Here is an 8,115-nt window from a genome sequence, read left to right on the forward strand (position 1 = left end):
CCATGCTGAAATCAGTCTGAAAGGAGGGGACATCTTCAGCATATCCATCATTTGTGCTAAAAATCCACTCCACACATTATAAAAGAAATATGCATGATACTAACAAAAATAGGTAGAATGTAAAAGAGATCACACAACATAAGAAATGTCTATATCACTCAAGATACCCCAATCTCTGAAAGATACTCACACATTCAGAAGTGACATGCATATTCTATTGCATTCGTCTACCATCGCAAAGGAGAAATATTTTATCATTTGCAGTGGATGAAGTTGCTGCTATTATCGGTGTCTCACAAGTAACTCATTATAATTTCTGAAACCATCATTTTGACTTTCACATATTGCATTCATCAGGCATCATCCTGAAGATGTCATTGCCACACATCCTGCTGTATCCCTGCTCTTTGTGCTTTCATATTCTTTGGCCCATTTTGATTGTTTACAAACCCTGTATCTTCAAACGCAATGACAAACAACATTTTTTGGGCATTCTCTGTGCGGAAGGCATCAAATGATATTGCTTTGTTTGAAAGAAATTCATGCGTTATGCTTGAATACTCATGTAGAAATTCTCAATTGCTCCTATGCATTTGATAGTCCAAATTCACTGATTGTGCGCTAACAAATCATAGGAACAACTTCCATCTATAGATTTATCCATTTCTAAATTTCTTCTATTTGTATCTGCATCATCTCCTCTGGAAAATATTTTGCATCATTTTACAGGGTGAGTTATGTTCTGCAATCTCAAATTCAAGATTTCCTCTGAACTAAGACACCAAGCAAGGGTGCCCAAACTTTCTTGTGCTCGCTTCAGCACTTATTGTGTAAAGCAATTTATTCTCCAGAACTTCTTCACTTTTGTATGGAGGGAGTCTCAGAGGATTCGCACATGTTGCTGAAGTTGGGGAACTCTTCTTCAACACACGACTTGCTTCATATTCTCAGCAAAACATAGAGAGAGCATCTATTATTTTTGAATTAATCTGCTTTCAATAAACCTGATAATCTTTACATGCTTTCATTTATAAAACAATTATAATTCGTCATTGAAGTCTGGTAGAAACTTCTTTTACTATGGCCTGAATAAAATTTGAACACTCCATCATATTGTATGTTGCAGAATAGATGCTCGAAAGCAACATGTAATTTCCAGAATTTTCAGGTTCGATCTTGGAAAGATAATCTTCCATTAGTTGTCCAAACTCCATGTTGTATATTTCTTTAGCAAGTCCTCCAAGTTCCAGATTTCTGTGATTACATAATTCTTTTACATCTCTTTTACTGCTTACTGCTAATATGTATCAATCTGAATATATTCCTCTGTTCTGAAAACATTCTTTTTGCATAATGGTTTGGAAATTTCTCCTGGTATGTATAACATCAGGTAACTCTGTATAGTGCTGAAGCAGTGCCTAGTTTAATAGAGATGGATATTTTATTAATTCCTTCTGGTAATTTCATTATATCAATCAACCAATCCTGTCTGAAAACTTCAGTCATGGACACCTCCAGTTCAAGGGCCAGATGCTTTCGATCAGCAACAACATGGTCTTTTAAAATCGTTATAATTCCAGAATGACACATGATGGCCAGGCTGCATCGAAGAGAGAAAAGTCTTCATCTTTATTCATGTTGTGTACTCTCCTGTGAAGAGCTTACAGAACCAGCATGTCCTCATGAAGTTTTCATTTGTCAAGCTGACCATATGTATGTCATAAAATCTACAAGGTCCATAACTATATTTGCAGCAACCTTTTGTTTTAAATGTATAATTGTCATGATGAACTACAAGGATAAGGTAAATGCTGAGATAAAAGATATGGTGACCTCTTTAGAATTGGTTTATGGAAGATGAGGACATATGTGAATTTTAAGGCTTATGAGGTTGTGACTAGAGATAGAGGAAAATTCATATCAAAAGGTCATAAACATGTAAAATATAACAATAGTTTTTAGCGTAACATAATAGGGAGGGTGCTCAAATGGGAGACCTAATTTTGCAAAACTGTGGGCGCCATCAGATAGCAGAGGTGATATTTTCGTTGTTGCACAAAACTCTTCTTCACTACCAATGGAGAACATCTGATAATATTGAACAATGTTGTCCGAGTCTAGCTTTGAAGTTTGATTGTCTTCACTCAGAAGACTCGTCCAACAAGGTGAAATTAAAGAAAATTTGAGAGGAAGGAAAAGTCTTTGCAAATTTTCTAGAGTTTTAGCATGCATGAGATGAGGTCCTTTCTTAATAAAAAATTTCTTTGTGAATGGGAACAACAATAATCACCTTTTAAAATCAACTTCGATCCTTTCCACAATCTTCATAGACAGGGTCATATGATTTTCAATCTCTGTTACTTGTTTTTGTGCTACCTCAGTATCTAATATTTTGCTTATTTTTGCGTGATTCTGATTTTTGGATGTAATGCAATAGTAAAGAAGCGAAGTTTGTCAGTGATACTTGGATGACTAAGGCTTAAAATCATCTCCACTGATTTGATGAAATATAAAGCCCCTCAATGGTTCATCTTCTTTCTTTAGGGTCTGTAAATTTGGAGTAGCAATTTATATGCATTTTAAGCAGGCTTATATCTCGGCAGAATTTTATTTTCCAGGTTGTTCAAATCTACTAGGCTTTCAACAAAGTGTGATTGACTACAACCTTATGAGCAAACCCAAAGAGCTTCCATGTAATAGTGAAAGTTGAACATGTCCATCCTACAAACTTTGCAAACTACTCTTCAGAATTTGGAGGTTGCTCATAGTGTTGAGCTAGGACCAACGGTCCAAATTGGTTACTTCTTGGACCAGAGGCAACTATGGCCATATAAAGACTGTTGAACATGTACATCAGAAATTCATGAGGCATCTCCTACAAACATTGGAAAATAGTCCTCAGAACTTTGAGGTCACTCATAGCGTTGAACTCGGGCCAATGATCAAAAATGCTTACTCTTTAGAGTAGAGGCAACTGGGCCCATAATAAAGTTTGGATAAAATAAGGATGACCAATGAACAAACTTCTATTCCTAATAGAGTTGCCAAAAAATGTTAATATTCAAATTGTCACCTAAATACTTAGGAGTGTGACTTGCCCAATGAATAGAGGCAAACTGACTACTAGTTTGTAATAATATCATGAACAGAGCAATTCCAAATTGCATATGAGAGGCAAACTCCATTGTATCATTGGAATTTGTACATTTACCAAGAAAGTACTAAACGTGCAATGTAACACCCAATAGCTCTAGAAAGATAAAACATTGCACATCTAATGCCCTCATATCTAGTGCCAACAGAAATGTGTGTATGATTTGCACAAGAGAACACAAAAAACTTTTCAAAAGCATAATTTTCACAGATCAGTCAACATTTAGATGACAAAAAGTTTGACCATTCAAACTCTAAAATCATGAAGTCTTATAGGAATAGGATCAATTAAAAAATATCAAATGCAATAAACCTTATCCAATGATGCAGGCAAGTCCAAAGGATCCAATTAAGGATTGTCAAACTATGCAGCCTATCATTAACAATGTCAGTGGAAACACAGTTAAAAATAAAATAATGGAATAATGGTTTTATTAAATTCATTGTCAAAATTATATTAGAAATCTTGCCACGAGAGCTTATGAGATGCAGCATCAACCTTCAATGAATATTAAGCACAACCAATATGCAAAATTACTATCTCCAAGCTGGCATGATTATCCTCACAATGTGCTACCAGGCTATATGAACTCATACCCAAATTGAGTTTAACAATCAGTTTCTCAGTGTTAATTGTTTGAGCCAGGAGTAAGTTGTCTATCACCAATTACCTATTAACTGGTTCATTTATGTCAGGTGGATAATTTTTATATAATGAGTACAAGCAATTAGAATGTTATGTGTCAACCAGCAAAGCGGTATAATGCTCTATGCACAATGAAATATGTGAAGGACCCATCAAGGATGAATGTGATAAAACTTAAGTAATATAACTCGATGCAGTTTAACAATGAAGCTCCATATTACCAATTAGCGTGGATGCATCTTCAAATAGAAGCTTGCATGTTTTCCACACAGCTCAGCTAGTTTTTCTTTGATAACGAATTTGACTACTCATACCATTAACCAATAGTAAATTTATAAATCACGTCGTATTATTATAGAATCAAACCATTATGAGTTTTGATGTCAAATTGGGAATTCTAATGATCAATAAGCAAATATCCAAAGTAAGATCTGTACTTAAAGTTTCAATGTGCTGAAACAATAACATGAATATCGCTCTCCAAATTGAATACTCATCAACGATAAGATTATGATGACTAGAACATTACTGTAAACTTACAAAATGAAACAAACATGATAGAAAATTGTCTAGATGATGTAAGATTGCTTTTATGACATGGATACTCCCACACCAATCACCCTGACTAACTAAAACATGGTTCCCTCACTTTGGGACAAGTGGAGGAAAACTAGTGTAACCCGGGTGCGCACCCCCAAGTCAAAACCCGAAGCACCCGGTGTGGGTGAGTCGTGCACCCAACTACCCCCACCGGCTGAAAAAGCACCGCCGCACCTCGGCCACACCAATCGAGCACCCAAGTGGGACGCGAGTGCATCTTGGGCGCTTAGGTGCAAGGGTGCACGCAAGGCAAATGGCCCAAAAAGTTATAAAAAAATACTTTATTGCATTTCTTTTTTAATTTGTTTTTTATGCAAGCTATGATACATTATTTCATTTCATTGTTTCATGCTACTCGGCTCATTGTCATCATGAGCATCTTTATGATATATGATATTCATATTTGAACAATGAATTTTGAATCTTGCATCTTGAACTAAGTTAATTTGTTAAATGGTCATTGGTAATGGTTATGAAATTTCAAGTTTCAAGTTTGAACTTATGGTTTGTGAATCGCATTTCAATTTTCACTATTCAACTATATTTGGTATGTTATATAATTTATTGAAGTATCATTTCATATATATATATATATATATATATACTATGCAACGCCCTCCCCCCACTTCCCCTCCTCCACACCCCCGCCTCCGAACCCCCACCGTCCCCAAATCGAGGCCCTTTTTTTCCAGCACCCAAAACTCGTCCCGATGTCCCCCCGCACCACCTCACCCCTGCTCCAGGGTAACACTGAGGAAAACCAAAAAAAAATTCCTCAACTTTATGTGTATGTATGTATGCATCTATGTGTGTGTATATGTATAATCATAACATGTGTGTGTATGTTGTCTTCAATTAGCCTTCCCTTCCATTTCACCAAATATTCTTCATACTACTCATTTCTAGGACTCTTTCCAACTTTGTTGTCAGGTATCTCCTCAATTCATTCTTTTTGTTGTTCCAATATCTATTTTCTCTAATCCACGTCTACTTTGTCTTCCTCCAACTCTCCTTCCTATTGCTCATACAAATCTACAATGTTAAAGATTTGTGATAGACCCAAACTTTCTGGCAATTCAACTTCATATGCATTCCCTAGATTGAACTTCTTGGTAATTTTGCAAGGACCAAACTCTTCACCTTCAACTTATTATATGTTTTCTAAGGTAATATTTTTTCCCTCAAATATACCATCACTTCATACTCTTATGCCTCCTTTTGTCCCAACCTTCGCCTTATACTTAAAAAGTTCATCTTCTAATTGTTCTCTTATTCTTCATGCACTACCTTCATAGGAAATACAAATTCTTCCACTTCTGGGCTTCCCAATGTTTTTAATATCCCTCAAATTTGATGCATTCCATTAATTACTATTTTTCACCATCTAGAATGGTGTTATTCTTGTACCTTTGTTCACAAATTTATGAAAATCAGCTTTTGGTGCAAACATATCTCAAGTTCCTATTCTCTCTCTTGCTGAAAATCTCAAAATTACCAAGACTTCCATTCACTAGTTCTGTTTGTCCATTTGTCAATGAGTGATACACTGAACTAACTTCCCCTATGTCTTTACTTCTCCCATAATGTCTTTCAAAGGTACCCGACAGAATTTGTGTCCCCTCTCATATAAATTGGAAATCCATGCAATCTTACAAAATTCTGAGAATGCAGTTACCAAGACTTCCAGTCGCTAGTTCTGTTTGTCCATTTGTCAATGAGTGATACAATGAACTAACTTCCCCTATGTCTTTATCTTCTCCCATAATGTCTTTCAAAGGTACCCAACAGAATTTGTGTCCCCTCTCATATAAATTGGGAATCCATGCAATCTTACAAAATTCTGAGAATGCAGTTATGGATGAAATCTCTGGAACTCCCTGACCCCCCAACATAACACATTTTACCATGTGTGGATCAGCCTTATCATTATGATGATGAAGGGCAATTGATAAAAACTATTTTAGCGCAACCTTCTGAGAAAAATAAAATATTAAAAATAGAAATGATTCAGGTTCTGTTTGATTCTTTAAAAGTTGAGGGCCTGTACTTTAAACAAAGGTTGAAAAACTCGGACTCGGCAATATCTCTGCCAACCCAAAAATATTGAAAATTTCAGAATCGCCCAAAACTCGGCAAAAAAATCAAATAATTAATCGAAACTGTTATCAAACATTTGAAAATATATAATTTCTTAAAATATTCTTAAAAACACACACATATACACCAAATTTATAGAACATGTACTAGTTTAACATATCCACCATATATTAATCAAAGTTTTGAATTAAAAGCATGGCTATTAGTTTTGAGTTCGATTCTCCGGAGTTAAAATAGGCTCTAGCTGCTTTATCCCCTTTCAATTTTTCTTGATGTAACTCTAAGTTGACTATTTTTTCACTAATGATATTGATATATTTTCTCTTTGTTTTCTTTTATCCAAGGGTGGAAATGTCTTATGAATTACATTTGGTGTCTTTTTCACTGCTTTATGTCCACCAAGGACATCAATGCAATTTTTTTTTCCTAAGTTTAATGATTTGTCCTGCATCTGTGGACTTCATCACTGATTTAAACTCTGATATTTCACCTTTTTTTCTGATAATATCGCAACATGAATATGAAAAAATCGCTGGAGATATTAACAAAGATTATATATTTGTTGAATTTGACTCATAATATATCACGCTAAAAGAAATATTATCGTGAGATTTTCAACTATGCTTTAAACCAAGAGACTTGTTGATTCTGAACTACTGCCAGCTCATGACAATGCAATTTTAATCTAAGATTGAAGAAAATAATATAATAAATTGAGCCTCAGCCTTTTAGTTTATATACATGTGCAGGCATTTATATATGTAGGTAAAGGTAAAGGAAGGTTTTATGTCATGACTAAATGATACATCATTTTGCCATGTGCGCACGCGAGAAAGAGAAAGAGGGGGGAGAGAGAAACACTTAATGTAGCTCCACTTGTGTACTATGCAGGATTATATCTGCATCCTTTCATTCTGAAGCAACTTTCATTGGGGTGGGAGTTTGCTCCTAAAGATCCTGCACTGACATAGATGAGTCTGATTTTCATTATCTAATTACACAAGAATAAAAAGGTTCAAAAAGAGGTGCACTTGACATTCCCTGCTCCACATACACTATTATTAGTCATGACTGCTTATTGGGGAAAGATTAAGTGATTTATTATTAAAAAAGGCATTGTATTTCAATATATCTGCTCCAGAAAGTTGAGCTAAGTGATTTTATCTGTATTTAAGGAGCTCCATAGTACACAAGTGTCGCTACATTAATTGTATTAAAGAAGGCATTATATTTCAATATATCTGCTCCACTTGTATACTATACTGACCTGGAAATACTTAGTGCAAATAAATAAATAAATAGACACAAAAGAACCGTCATTATGCAATTCTTTTATTAGGAGTCATCCCATTAAAAAATCAAAATCATACAATGAAGACCTAAGACAATATTTGAAGTGTAATGCCCTCTGGAATCATGTGCCATTGTAGTTACCCTTACAAGCTATGATTTGTAATGATATACCCTAATATATTTGCAAAGACACAAGACATCAACAGCTTTCACAAAATTATACAATAAATTACTAAATTATCACATTGGCTAATTTTATTACACTTCAGTGACATCTAAACAGAAAATTGCAATATAGTGCGTTGTTTTGATAACACTTTGTAGAC

This window comes from Cupressus sempervirens, chromosome 11, assembly GCF_028749045.1.
Source record: "Cupressus sempervirens isolate cs-2001-9-10 chromosome 11, ASM2874904v1, whole genome shotgun sequence".
Classification (NCBI taxonomy): Eukaryota; Viridiplantae; Streptophyta; class Pinopsida; order Cupressales; family Cupressaceae; genus Cupressus; species Cupressus sempervirens.